Raw genomic sequence first — 16109 nt, 5'->3', positions numbered from 1 at the left:
AGGCAATAGAAACAGAATGGAGGGAAGTTTTCTGAGCAAAACAGCAATATTGTCATGATTAATCTTTCTGAATGTTGTGACTGATTCCAAGACTTGTTTCCCTGTAAGTCTGTGTGATTTGCTGATGATAAATGCACATTTATGACCGGAACACAGAGTGCAAATCTTTGTGAAAAAGCACTGATAAAATATTATGCAAATAACAAATAACTGGTAACTGCAGGTAAAATCACAGTTTCTGTGATATCTATTACTGCAGATATTAGAAATACACTCTATCATTTTAAGTTTTGTACGGGGTGGGTTTTGTGAACATGACAGAAATGCACATTTCTGATCAGAACACAGAGTGCAAATCATTGTGAAAAAACATTGATACAATATTATGCAAATAATAAATAATTGGTAACTACAGGTAAAACCAGTACTTACAATATTTATTACTGCATGTATTAGAAATATACTTTATCATTTTAAGTGTTGTATGTATGTTTTGGTTTTCTTATCTGACAGTATTACAAAATATTTACATGGTAATAATACTGAAATTGAATTTTTTTAAAAAGGAAGAAATTGCTAGCATTTGCTTAATACATAGGTTCTTGCCTGTGTCATTGCCACTTTAATATGAGATAACAAGGTTTAAATAAAAGAAGTGGTGTTACTATAAGCAAAATGGGTTTTAAATGATCCCTCAATTTAGATTTCGTTTTTCTTTTCTCACTCTTTATATTGCTTAATTGCTTTAATTATAGAAACTTTTCAGTACTGGATTAAATAATGCCCTTAATGTATTTGCCAATTTAAAGAATTCGTGCATAAATCAGATGATGAGGATGTAAATTGAGTCATCTGAGTCATATTTCACCGCCATTTTTCATTAAAAAATGCATTCATTGTTTATTTTAAATCCTTTTACGAAGTTTTCAGACAAAACAAGGTCAAATCACATATAACACCAGATCAACAAAGAGCAAAGGTCAGTGGTTTGTAATGCTGGTTTTTAAAGGTGGTAGGTCAATGCGCAAAGCTGTAGGATTTTTGAAAATAAAGAAACACATCTTGCTCTGAGGATACTGCAAAAGAGACGTCCTGTTTTAAAGCATTTATTTTAAAAGAAAAAATACCTCCCTAACAACAAGCCCTTGATGTCTCTGACACAAGAGACATGCAAAAGTCATTAAGGCTGTCCCAATGGAGCTCCTACAGTTGCTTCACTTTAGGGTGGGTGTGAGTATGCTTAAAATTAAATTACTTTAAAATAAAGTTAGAGCACTAAGCAATATCCTGCTTTTGACTCAGCAGGGTTTCCCGTGAGAAAAGAAAGTGGGCAAAGAGAGCTTAGAAAGACAGACAAACATATTTACCCCTAGGTGGAAGGTACAAATTAAATTAGCTTGCCACAAAAGGGAGATGTTTTCTCCTTCTGTTCAGATGTCATGGTAGTGAGGAAACATCGTCTGGGGCCAAGAAAAATGGCACAAATGCATTCATCTAAGCTACCATTCATCCTGTTCCAAGGTCTAAACAGAGCACATAAAAGAACAGCACTGCTGAAGCACTTCCTTTCCTTAGTTACCAAATGGGGACTTGCAGAGAAACATGGGAGCAGAGGGTGGGGATCTTTCCAGCATGGATTTCGCTATTGTGGTGGCAATGACAGAGGATGTCATAGACCTGATGAGGTTGGATGTGAAATGCCATTGCCACAATCTGATTCCCTCTTTGCCCCTGGGGAAAGCTTCGCGTTGCACTTGGTGTGGCATATTGAAAGGTGCACCGCAAACTTTTCCTCTCTCCCTCTCTAAAGCTGGAAAACAATAGAGGCACTTCCTGAGAGTCAAGTATATCTTTTATTGTGCCTCATTAATATGCATGTTTTTGGCACTCACTAGGGTTCAGCTGGTATGCTTTCCAGTATCTCATTCTTTATTTATATGAGACTGGGAGGTGTGACCTATGGAGCCAGTTGGCTGTCATGAATTGGAATATTCATTAAGCCTTGTGAATTATGCATTGGACTGCTTATAACACCAAGATCCACCGTTGATCCAGCCAGGACTCTTAACTGCTTCCCATTAGGTGGAATGATCCACAGATTGGTAAAAACATACATGTGTGCTGTACGCTGCGGAAATCACTGTGCCAGTAATCCAAGGAAGTGCTTGGGGATTTTGTGACTCATGCTCGACAAAGTCAGTCTAATCTTTGTTTTTGTATTTATTTGAAGAGTTTTAGAGTTGAATTTCTGCTCTTGCAAGTCACAGTCGCACTGTGTTCCTCTAGATTTTGAGCTTTCTTTCCAATCATTCAGCAGCCTGTACAACAAATTGTTTTCTTGTCAGACTTAGAGGTCTGCATGTGGCAAGAAACCCTCTTTATATAGATATCAAGTGCTACTTTTTGTGAGGAATTCAATGTTAAGAAAGAACTCTCAAGAATACAGATATTCACAAAGGGAAAACTCTTGCTTGCCAGCAAGGTAATTTCTTATTTTATTTGATTAGGTAAAACATCACGTAAAGGCTAGGTTTGATTTTCAACCATTGTTTCTGAGTTTTGTGTGTGTATTAATATTTGTCTTAGTGCTTATGAACTACAGTTGCATACAGAGATTTTTATCCTCTAAAGCCAGTGGGCAGCATCTTATTTATATTTTGAAGAGCACCAATTACATATTCTTCTTAAACTCTACTGTTTACTTAGAGAAGACTTAAAATGGAGGTAAGTGGTTAAAATTAATTAAAAAAAAATTCTGCGAAACTTGACATGTCAAGATTAATGAAGGATTTTAAAAGCCTTGGTCACTTTAATAGTATCAACAGGTCTCAGTGCAGAAGAGCTGTCTTGTCACCTTATGACCTTTTAGCTTGAGATTTGTAGTTGCAGTATGACCCATGCAAGCCAAAATTGTAAAAAAAAAAAAAAAAATCCTAACCCCCCAAAAAACTTCCACTGAAAAGTCTCAATGTGGATTTTCCATTTACCATGAGGGTTTAGGGACTAGATTTAAGTGATAGCCTTTCTGCTGAAGCATACCTGCCTAAGTGAGTAGCAACTCTATGTGAAGCAGTTTGGAGAAGTAAAGCTCTTCTTGCGCAATCTGAGTTTGCTGCATTGTTTGTGATAAGTTCTGTGGCCTGGCCTGAAAGTGGATAGCCTGATCTATGAAAAGGTCACGGGTGAGCCCTGTGTAAAATGGCATTGTTTACAGTTTTTTTAGTGAAGAGATTAGCTGTCATTTATTTCCACATACCTTAACTGAAGAGCTTTAAAGGTTCCCAGCAAGAGCATGTTCTTTTCTCTTTCTCAGCCTGTCACATACTTGTCAGATTCAATAAAATTCCTTACCTGAATTATGCAGATGAGGTTTTGTTGTGTCCAGCACCCATCATTGTTCATCTCCACTACAGCTGAAACTTCTAGCAGCCCTCTTGCTTATACTGCCTGATTTCAGCACTCCTTAGGTCAAGACCTTTCAACCTCAGGGCTTGACTTATGCCACAACCATTTGACAAATCGCCCAGGCCTTCACAAAAGCTGGTTGAGCTCCAAAGTGACTGCTCTCTATACACCACTGTTTCACTGTTTTGACATTTCCTTCTCACTTTTCCCCTCAGTAATTAGACAAAGGAAGAAAAAGACATTTGTGTCCGAGGAATGCTTTCATTTAGGGCTGTGATAAATGGCTACCCTTTCCAAGAAGCTACGGTCCCACTGTAGGAGAAAGTTTCTTCACAAGGAAGCTGAGCAAGGACAACTACCCACTTTCTGCCTTGGGGGGTGAAAGCATGTGTGGGACACACAACATCTTCCACTGTAAAATCTGCACAGCACATCTATTGATCTTACATAGCTTTTTCATTGAGGCAACGTAATGGAGTTGAACAAGTTGTCCAGATTCTATGTTCATTCATTGTTCATAAGTTGGCATAGGACAATGTAGCATGTTTAGCATAATGGATGGAATAGCAGACCAAGCTGGACTCAAATGTAAATGATGGAAACAAATGAAAGCATGCCTCTTCCATTTTTTTAAGAATTCTAGGGTTTGTAGGATGAACAGAAAAGACGAGGAACTTTTTATCCCAACTCTGACACTGATTCTTTTTGTTTCTTTGGTCAATTTGCTTCTCCGCTTTAGTTCCTCCGTATGTGACCTCCAAAATATAAGATATTTACAGCCTTTGTAAAGAGTTTGGGAATCTCTAAGTGAAGACCTGCAAAATACAAGATATTAACAGCCTTTGTAAAGAGTTTGGGAATCTTTAAGTAAAGAGCTTTGTGTGAAGCACAAGGCACTATTAGGAGCAGCAGCAGTTGTAGCATCATTCTTCTCCTAAGTGTCTCCAATTTAAAGCACTGCTTAATTCAGAAGAGCTCATTCTCATCAGAGCATGTTAACCCCTGCTGCCCATAATTTTTCATGAATTTCTCTTGAAATAACACTAATTTATTGGACTATCAATGATTTGACATATTAGTGGAGCATGACAAATTTGAAAGTATTTTCAAGGCATTCAGATCAAGATCTCTTAATTGTAGAAAGTTAGTATGGTTAAAACAAAACTGGCATTGTAATGTCAAGTATTTCTTAATAGAGAGAACTTATGTCAACCATGTTTTTATAAGCTTCTTTCAGATTATTGTGTTAATGCTTATTGTTCCATTGGGAAGAATGGCTGCCAAACATGTAAAATAATTGAAACTGCATGTGACTCAGTTGTTAGAGCTACAGTGAGGAATTAGCGTGTTACAATTCATGGTATGGTTAATCTGTCTCTTCTGTTCATGGTAATGCATTAATCAGAACATTACCAAATCACATTACCAAATCACTCAAATTATTTTTATGATCTGATACTACATTAGGATTAATAAACCAACAAAGCTGCCCTTGGAGTTCTGTGCATGATATATGACCCTTTTCTCCAAGGCTTGTAATTAAGAGCAGGACAAACACCAGAATCTTCTGAGTACTTAATTTTGTGTGGCACAGGATTAGCATGCTTTTCTCTGTTTGTAGTATTGCCATCTCGTGACACTACTTGTTCCTCAAGAAACAAGGGAGCTGGAGTGCATTACTTATAATAGGGTAAGTTAGATGCGTTTGCAGTGTAATTTTGGTAAAGTATGAACATAATGGGGGGAAACAATTGCATTTAGAAATGTTGGCTTTTAGGAAACCAGAGTCTTGCATGCTGTCCCTTTTCACTTCCCACGTGCATCATGTAAACAAACCCTTAATGTAATTATTTTGTAAGCAATCCTACTATTAAGTCAAAAAAACCCTCATGAATTTGCCTTGATTTTTTGGCTCTGAAAAAGGAAGGGCTCTTTAGAAGTTTCCCATGTTAACATGCTGGACCGGATAGCCTTATATACCTGAAATAACACAGCCCCAGGGCTGGTAGCAGGACACATTCCAGCTCACACTTCCTTCCCAGTGCATGCGAATGCATTCAGTAGGGGGGTGGGATGGGGTGGGAAACCATGGGAACCTGGTTGAGAAACCTTTAACTAGTATAGCATTATTGAAACAGTTACCCGGGTTGAACCAAGCGTTGCAAATCTAATGATGCTGGAAAGCAGAACAGCCACGTCTGCGCTCCTTTCTCAGGCACAGTGCAGTGCTGTCATTAGGATCTTGACTTGCCTTCACTTCCAAGCTCAGTCAGATGCAGACTGATACCTTCCTACCAGTTTCTATGAACTGCCACAGTTCACGTTTTCATGGCTTGTTCATCATGATGTCTTCTTCCAGCTTTCTTAACTCTGCAGGATCTTGTTATGTGGGACTTAGTGATACTTAAGTTTAACTTTTTATTAGTTTCCTGCTCATATATTGAATGTGTTCATCACCAGTTGTAAAGTCTTAAACCTCTATTTACAAATATATTTTGTGGCTTCCACTAAGACCAAACCATGCACTGGTCCTAAGGAAGTGCAATAAGCAATAAAATAAAATACCCATCAGAGACTGTCCTGCTGAAAAAGGACTGAGGATTTTGACACCATTAAAGAATTTGTAGTGGTAAATGTTGTTAATACTTGTGTAATAAGCATTGTACCTATTTGCTCTTTCCACAGCCATAAAAGCATAAATTGTACGTAATTTTACACTGAACCTGTTTCAAGTCTTATTCAAAAATGCAAAGAAACATATATTTGGATATGTTAATATCATCAGCTCAAAATAAATAAGAGTACCAGAGTAACTATTGTGAAGCATACCCTCAAAAATACCCTTGGAGAGAAAAGCATCATCTTTCTTAAAGGTAAATATTACTTAATTTTTTGTTCAGTCATCTTGGCTGGAAATAAACAGGATTCATTCCATGTATTATTAGATGAAAGCAAGAGATCTAGACTGGCTTAAGTGTTGGCATCATCCTGTTAGTGATTTCTACAACCTCAAGCAAGGAACAGTGACTTACTCCATGTGTGTGCGTTGGCCTTTCTACTCTTTTACAGAGCAAAATTAAATACAAGTTTAAAAAAGAAACATGGATTCTGAAGAATTCATTAGTTCATCATCCTGTTCATTATGATTAGCTCTTCCTACCCTTTCCTGGGATTAAATGAACAACCTTTTATCTAGACCTATGGTAACTAAAACCAGTTTATACCCAATTACTATAGCTCGTTTGAGCTGGGCAGACATAATCTGGTCTCATTTATCTGGGCAGTGTTTCCAGGTAGGCTACAGTTAGTGACAGGGAACTAGTGACCTGGCAAAAACAGTACTATGGCAGACACATACAGCTGAAGAGGCAAAAGAAATGAGCTGGCTGTGCAATGAAAAGTGGTCACTTATGCATATGATGCTGAAGTTTGGCATACAGACCTCTTTTTTTTGGAAAAAATCTTCCATCACTGGTATGGGGCCATGGATTTTCTGGGAGTTTTGTATACATCTACTGCTTTATTAACATTGGGTCACTCTGTTAAATGATAGGGCATAGATATGCTACAAGGACTACAGATAAAACTTTGTAAAAACAAATCCATGAGTCCATGCAGTAGTGACCCTCAAACACTTATGAGACGCATTGCAAGAGGTCAAGCAGCTTTTTTTTATCTGTCACGGACGCATTTGCAGCTTGGCTTGCATTTGTTGAAACAGTTGTGCGCAAGAGAGGTAGACGGATGTGCTGTGTAAGGTTACATAGACTTTGGGCAGTTTTTGCCTTAGATCTCACGGCTAAGACGGAGACCTTCTGAAAAAAAGAACTGGGGAGACTTTGTAAGTAAGAAAAGTGTGCAAGAAGGCTGGAGAGCCTCTTCAAGACAGTCTCTGGTTGTGTGCCATTTGTTGGCATTCAATTTGAGAACTAAAAATTCTGATTATGTTTTGATCACATAACTTCACATGAAGGAACCTTTTAGCTCTGCAGTGCTCTTTCTTCCATATATAAGTTGCTACACAAAACATTAAATTCTCCTTTCCCTTGGTAGAGGAGCAATGTTAAGCTGAAAGAAAGGAACTGATGTCTTTGCTGTTTCAGGTCTTTAGATATTATGACTATATATGTTTATTTTTACATAGTTGGTGTCCAAAACATTTGGAACAAGTTGATCAGAATTTCTGCCCTACAATTGCTGATAGTGCTTCAAAAAGTTTTGAAATGCTAGTAGAGCCTTATTTGTTACTGCAGTAAGGTCCATGAATGATCTTCTTACTCCTGTGTTAGAAAGATATTTGTTTGCATTCTTGAGTTTCCTTTTAACTAGATCTGTCTAGTCAAGATTACCTTTTCTCTCTCCTTTGCTCTTTTCTATTTTTATGAAAGGATTTCTCTTTCCAGAATGCCAAAAATTTCCCCAGAAATCAGTTCTCTTTAGTTTTTCTCTTAAATCTTCCCAATACAAGACAACAAAATAATTTGAAACAATAAACCAAAGTTATTTGTAAAAATGCAACAAAAGCCATTCAAGACAACTTAGCATTATCCATTAGCAAGTATTAAAAAATATTTTAACACTGTGCATGTAAAGAGGTACACCTTGGGTTTCCTGACAAAATACTACTAGAAAAAGAATCTTTAAGCATGTTTTCTTTGCAATTCCTTGTATATGCACTTCTAAATTTTGTTTTTCAGAGACAGAAGACTGAATACAGTTGTCATAGCTTCTTTCTGCAGGAAGATTTTAGTAAATCATGGAAAGGAGGTTTATATTCCTAAAGCAGGCTTGACCCAGACCGTGGTCACCGTGATTCTCTGCGCAGCTAAACAGAAAACTCAACTCTAGAAGTACCCATTTACACATGCCTCAGGCGCCAGCAACAACAGTTTCTTGGTACCAAAAACAAATTCCTCTTTTAACCATGTACAGGAATGCTTCAGCCTGCAAAAGCTGGGCACATTACACACTTTGCCTTTCTTCATTCTTTCAGGATAATTTTTCTGAGCCTACTCTAAGAAGGTATTTTTCTGCTGATGATGCTGAAGGTCTTGACGCGGCCCTGCTCTGGCAACAAGTCCCATGACCAGGGCTCAGCAGAAGACATGGTAAGATCTAGTTTTCTCTGTGCTGATGAGAGAGTAGGTCTTACTATTGTTGGTATGCTAACTATTGAGAGGTCAAGATTCTAAATGTATCACATAAACAGATAAAAAGAGAAGGCAAAGCATTGCTGTACATCTGGCCATCTAATATATGGTCTTGTGTCTGTTTCTGGATCTTTGTATCAGCATCCCACAGGTCACGTACAGGGGATAACGTTCCCCCATAGGAGACAGCATCCTGATCCCATATCATCCCTGATCTTGCTTGGTTGGGTGCCTGGACAGAACCTGCATTTAGGTGAGCTCCTGCAGACAGCTTACAGGGATCCATTTAAGAGACTGGGAGGTTATTTTCTAAGCAGCGTACCACAAGAGATCACACATGACTGCATCTAGTTCAAGATTGAGCTGCAAGAGAAGAAAGTGAATGTGAAAGTTAAGAGATGCTTTCAGTCTGAATTCTTCAAAATCACAAATAAAAAATCCCAGTTCTGCAGCTATTATTTGCACTTATCCATTGTAACGGCTCTGTTGAAAGATGTGTTTCAACTTCCTTGCCATTGTACAGGCTCACAAATTGCAATATTGGATCAAACTAGTGAGTGAAAACTCAACATTACCATTGTAAAGATCTTCGTTACATGGTAAAGGCTTGAAGTTACATAGAAAGATCTTTGGTTTTTTAGTTGAAGCTTCAACTGTATTTATTAGTTCAGAAAAAAACACTTGTTCCTGCAGGACCCATATTGAAAGTTTGATATTGTTAAGAGCCACAAAACCTGAACCTTCTGTATCAGATGGCCTCTGGATAGGGGAACATGCAAGGGTGCTCACAGTGTTGAGGTGCATCCCAGGGACACCACAGCTCTATCACAGGACAGGACCGTTATCTGCTGTTCCCAGGCTGCTGCCAAATGTGCAGTGCAGTGCAGTGGTGACACGGATTGCCCATACTCTGGTTCAAAACCCTGGATGGATCAAAACCTGTAGTTTGGCCAGCTCTGGTGTATGAAATCAGAGTATTTTCTTCCCCATTGACCTTGCAAAACTTGGAGATTCAGTTTCTGTTATCTTCTTGTATTTCTGTGAATGGCATGTAAAACAGGTTGTCAAAGGGCTAGTGTTTGTAGGCCGTGCTGGCCTAACAGATAAAAAAATTAAATATAGATGGCAGAACATTTCAGTATTTAATTTCATTATGTTAATTTTCTATTACATTCTCTGAACATAGAGAATGCTACTTGACACAAGCAATTATTTTTTTTTTTTTTTTCTCAATTTAAAACCTTATTTTTGCACTAATGGAATGCCTTCAGGACGTCACAACTGGTCCTTCTGTACAGGACCAAAGTGAGTCCTACATGGAGATAAATGCAGAGGAACTAGCACTATCTTCAGTGTAGTTATTCTTACCTTACTCCACTGTTCTCAGAAACATTGTTTTTTAACTCAGCTATGCTTTATACTGACATTCTTTATCTTGAAAGATTTGATGCATCTAACGGAGTTACCATTCCTTGCAATCATACATGTGTCCTAATCCTCAGCTGGTGTAAATCAGAGTAGCTACACTGACAGCTTAAGATATGGCCCATGGTGAATGTTGTTCATACAGCCTCTAACAAGATTGCTGTCATATGAGTTATTCTTCTGTAATACACACACTACAGATAACAGGTTTGCTGTAGTTCCCTTTCTAAATGTAGCCCATTAAGAAATTGGAAAAATGCCATGTCCTGAACATAGTAAAAGAAATACTTAAAGTGACCAGCACATTCTGCAGATAATTAACTTCAATGGATGGTTGGTTACAATCATTTAATTGCCAAACACTAAATACTAGTCAATTAAAAGGTTATAAAATGTGATTATTGAATACAATTAAGGTATGTTAGAATAATATTTCCATACAGACATAGTGTTATGCATCTCATACATTTATAAACTATGCTTTTAATGCATACTGAAGTGTGAACATGCACAGTATTGCAGTTCTACTGACAGCAGCAAGATCTGGGTGATTGCATCCTTTAAAACAAGCTGTGTGGAATAGTACTAATTCTCTAATCAGTAAATGTCATTCTCACTTCTGCCTTTTAGTGACAGAAAGTGAAATGAGATTATATTCATTGGGGTATGGGGAGGGAGAATAAATATTCAGGTAACTTGTATCTCAAGCCATATTTTACAATAAAAGTTTTTTAAGCTTTTGCTTCATACTAAAAAAGAAAAAAAAAAATGCCCACAAAAAGTGTGTTGCTTTGGACAAGCTTGTATGAGGAAATGCAATTTTTACTGTGCTGTCTGCTATGCCTACTTATGTTTGCCAACCTCTTGTTCACCTAGTAAAAACTACAGATCACCAACTATTAAACTCTGTTAGTAACTGTGGCTAATGCAAAAGCATTTTTATTTAGTTACACTTGGCTGCCATCAAATCTCTAATTTGTGTTGCTGGGTTTTCCCTTTTGATCTTTTGCTGATGTTCTGGCACGGAGAATGTAGTGAAAAAGTGAAGAAAGTAAAAGACAAATAAAGAGAGTGCAGTTGAAGAGAGTTAGGAGAGGTAGAGAAGAGAAAAGTGGAAAGGTATCTTCATACTAATGTAGGGCTAGACCAAAATAGTGGGTCATATACAGAAATGGGGTGGGGGGGGCAAAAAGGAGTTTTGGTAGGGCAAAGAAAAAGAAACACTAGGAAGGGGGGAAAGGCAGTTGAGAAAAGAAGGACACAAAAAGAAGTAACAGGGAACAGAGAAAGAAAAGGGAGATATTGTAATGAAAGATGAATCTGAGAAGTTTGGAGAAAACTGGGGCATTTGCTTCTGACTTACATACTCTTCTGCTCTTTGTCTGTCTTCATGGATCTCCAATTTTCAGTTGAATTATGGGAGGTAGAAGTGTTAAAATGACTGTTCCCAATCAACATTGAGATTTACAGACCTTCCATGGGAAAGCAAACTTCAGTGTAATATTTTACAATAAATCCTGAAATTAAACAAGCCCTAGGGAACTGACAGCCTTCTCCCCATTTCAAGGCTCTGCTGGGGCCTGAGTCACCATTTTAGAGCGTCCTACACCAGGATGCCGAACACTTCACATCCATGATCCATCTGCCTCCTTTCTGCTTTCTCACCACACTTTCATCTGTGAGCAGACTTCCTTTAGAGCTTCCACAATCTTCTGTTACTCTATTTAAAGGTTTTCCTTTTATCACTCTTTCTGGATGTAAACATCCTCCATATCTGTCCAAGAGATTCTCCCCTCCAGAGTTCAGGTGATGGCTAATTCCACAAAGTGTGTGAGAAGATGAACATCAGCAGAGATAAGACGTCTTTGTGCTCTTCCAAATATTTTATGAGCCTTTGCCATGTTCCTGTCCTATTCTTACATTTTTGGAGATATGCTCAAAGATCTACAGTGCCTTTCCAGGAAAGCCATGTGGAGAAATTCTCATTCTTCAAAAACCTTCAGAAAATTGACTTGAAGCTACCTCAGACTTTCACAGTGTCACATGGGCAGAGGTCTCAGTCGCCCACGTGTTTTCTGTATTTGTTGTGTTTTTCTGAATGACCATCAAAATTTCCATTTCAAGTCTCTTGGTTGCCATCTTTATATTGAAGTCTTCCTCTTTGTATTTCTCTGCCTTACTCTCTATCAGCTGTTCAGGTTTCACTATTTTTTACCTCTTTCCTTTACCATGTTTGACTTGGTGTTGCCAGTATATCATCTCTTTCCTCTCCCATCATGTATCTCATAGAAAGACAATTTCTTCTCCTTGCCCTGGCTGAGAAATTTCAATGCAATGTGAAAATGCTGAAATTGCTTACCAGTGTTAAAGTACCATTTTATCTAATGAAGGTGTTTTACTCTGAATTTAATTTTTCTTGGAAATTCTGGCTGGTTTGAATGCTCACTTTCTCAGCTTTTCTCTCAATGGAGCATACAGTTATTGCTATATCTGATTTTATAGAATCAGGTTTTACAGGACCTTGTTTCTATACAGCTGTACTTTCAGTCTACAGACCAGTTTCCCTTATTATTAAGCTTATTTTGGCTCTGTCCTAACTGCTGACTTCTTCCTCTTCCTCTTCCTCCTTTTTCTTTCCCCTCCCCATCCCTTCAAATAAAGTTTGTTTTGAAACCAAGGGGATCACTTGGAGAAAAAAATATCGAAAAATCTCCAATGTTTTCTTTTTGTCTTCTTGGGTCATGTTTTCAGGTTATTTTTGATCCTGTCATGATTATGATTTATTTTTTAGCAGAGGAGGAAGTGTTGCTCTAATTTTATGCCGGCACGTAGGGTTTCAAGAAAGGTATCAAGTAGGATAAAGTTTCTTAGAATGGCTTCCTCCCAGACAACTTCCACCCCAACCCCCCCCCCAGCCCAAAACAGTAAGTGCGGTAAAACTTTCCTTTTCTTGTCAAGACAAGAACTTTACTCACATCACTCCTGCCCCAGCTTCATGCTTTTTGTTTTCCTCCTGTCGCCAGCAGTGAGTTTTAACCAGTTTTGAAAATTTGCTGTAATTGGGGCATAAGAAAACATTTACCTTTGTGTTATTAGGAAGTATAAAAGAGGTCAGCTTTATGCTCTGATGTAGGAAACCCTTAGGGCTTTGTCTTCACTAAGTAAAAGGTGGGAGTGCTAGAAGGGCTCAGTAATCACAACTTTAAACCACAGCAGATGAAATCTGTCCTCTCCCACAACAATTCCTACTTCAGGTAAAACAAGAGTGCATCTGTTGTTACTACACACAGGGACAGACAGCATCTGTCATCCCAAAGGGTGAAAAATGTCACCCACACCTTTGCAGCAGTGAAAATAAAGTTTTCAAGTATTAATTCCCACTGAAGCTTCCCTGCAAATGGGAAGCTCGTTAAAGTAGACTCTCTCTCCAGCCACCCTACAGGTCTTGTGATGGAGGGGATTCACCCTCTTTGTCAAAGACTGACCATTTCCCTGATAGTTTGCTGGCCTTGGAGTCAGGGGCTTCTGCGTTGTGAAATGCTCCTTGCTCAAGACACCCAGGACGGACAGTCTGATTGTCCCATAAAATATTCTTTGTATTGCACAGTGATCAAAGTACTTCTACTCAAACACATTTAAGCCATAAAAAGTCAACAGAGAGAACCCAAAGAGTTCTTGCTGCATAAAGCTCTCTACTGGTGGACAGTAGAGACAGTAAACTTTTCATTAAATCTTTCATACAACTTCCTCATATGTATGTTTGCAAATGAATGTATTTTCCTTACTATATTTCAGACTCTTTTTACATTGACTTGCTATATTCCTTCATTGAACGTATCAGTTGCCTCCTCATTTAATACATTCTTTAAAAAGTTGTACCGGCATCAGTTATCCTGTAACTTCAATAAGAAGCCGGCAGTGAAAGCACTGATCTCAGTCTCATTGGGGTCAATGGGAAAACTTCCCGTAGGCTTCTGTGCAGTAGGGTCAGGGTTTAAATAGCTATTTTACCAAAACTGTAGAGTAAAAAGGTTTCATCAATTTACAGAAGAGGCTTCTTTGAGCAAATCCTCATGATTTTGTGGTCCTTTTACAATACAGACCTGGACCTAGGAAAATTAAGAGCACCAAGAGAGTTTGTGAAAATGTTAGGCTTGGCTTTTTCATATAACTTCTTCTGTATAGCCTAGTATTTCTGTATTGTTGATCTGGGCTGAAGGAGTCATCATCCTGAAATATTGTTGAGCAAGTTGTTTTATTATACAAAATGGGCAAATGTAGAGGTAGAATTTGAGTTTCTAGACTCCCTAGTCTTTGTACCTAAAAACTATACCTTTGGCCAGATTTAGAAGTGCAAAGCTTTTTTTAAAGAATGAATATGTTGGTTTTGTAACATTGAGGAAAATCTTTGCAGGTTTAACATCTTTTATCTTGGGAAAACAGTTTTATTTCCTCTACTTGTTCTGATAGCTTCCCTTTAATTTCTCCTCCTTGTGTCCCAATTTGTGCTTTTTTTCAAAATTTTTTTTTTCATTTATTTTTTCTCTTAATGGAGACATTTCTTTATCCCCACATCTGCTGTCTAGCCAGGGCATGATACCTTTTTTACCCTCTGCACATGCAGTCCAGTAAAAATGTGGCAGATTGCAGAGTTCAAGTGCTCCGAAATGTGAAGCGAAACAGCTGCGCCTAATCACTTGCACAAGGAAGGTTTTTGGAGCTTCAGTTTCAGCTCTCATCTGCCTGGAATCCCATATTTCCTGTGTCCAGATCGAGTGGCAGGCAATGTCAGAGGTCTTTGATATATGGGCATCATATTCAGAGCCAGTGCAGGAGGCCCTTCGTTAACAGCCGCAGCACGTTTTTTAATTTGGTATAACTTCCAGACACTTTGCTCGCATTCAAGTAAGTGTAGTTCCCATAGAGAGAAGCACACAGGTTTTAGCAGTCATTTATCAAGACAGAGGTAATTCACATTATTGAAATGAATTTTTTTTTATGCATCGCTCACCTATACAGGTCACAGACAACATCAAGCATACAGCCACTTGCAGAGAATGGGTCCATTCCCTTCATTTCTTTAATGCACCTTGAACGTTGCCCATGAGGACAGCCTTCTCTCAAGATGTGCTGTACACTTCACTTATACGGTCTTCTTGAGCTGAACTGTCAATTGTTTCACCTTGATGCATCCTGGCCCCATCACTTTTGCAAAGAGCTTATATTGAGTTTATTTAGAGTAACTCCGAGTAAAATGATGCAGGGGTCTATATGATCACAGGATACGGTCCTCCTTATCTGATCGACCAGTTGCATGATAAATTGTCTTACCTAATGAAGTAGAAAACTGGGTGTGAGCAAACTATTTCCTCCTGGGTGATGTATATCACAGAGAGTAATTCACAAACTTTCTGATTCAGGAACAAAGGTTAAAAAGTAAAATTAATGGAAAACATATAAGAACTGAAAAGCCAGCTCTCCTCCAGTGCATAGCTGGCTTATAAAATCTTGCTGTTTAAGCTAAACACAATTTGAAAAGTATGTACAGACAAAAGGTGACACTTAAATTTGGAATCATGAGAAATTGTGACTGATGAGCCTTCAAAAAAGAAAATATAATTACCAAAGGACAATTAGATGTATTTTATTATGTATTGCCTCTGCATTTATTTATTTAGATGTGATAAATTACAGCTCAAATGGTTTGATTTAACCTTTGCTACAACATTTTATCAAACTGATCTTTGTGATCAGTGGTGCTTTGGAATGTGAATTGTGCAGAAGGCAATACTGGATGTTCAATGCTTTCAAACCCAGCTCTGTTTACCAAGCATAAATGCAAATGCCAGTTAAACTACTTTCAGTTCTATCCTTCTGCTGTTCAAGTGCAGGAACAATTATCTCCATCAATATTTAATGGCCTAATCCTAAACAGACAGTTCCACAAGTACAAGCAATAGTCCTGTTAACGTGCTGTTAATTTTCAAGCATAGAGGCTGAAATGGACTATAGAGTTACTGAAAATGAGTAGAAGTACATTTCCCTAAGGTAAAATACACTCAGCAGCCTCTGAATAATGGAATTAGATTTTTTCCATGGTTCTGTTTAGTGGATTAAATCTGTACAGTC

Source organism: Accipiter gentilis, chromosome Z (assembly GCF_929443795.1).
Source record: "Accipiter gentilis chromosome Z, bAccGen1.1, whole genome shotgun sequence".
NCBI classification, from domain to species: Eukaryota; Metazoa; Chordata; class Aves; order Accipitriformes; family Accipitridae; genus Astur; species Astur gentilis.
The sequence above is the reverse complement of the archived record's forward strand: the minus strand, read 5'-3'. Positions refer to the sequence as shown.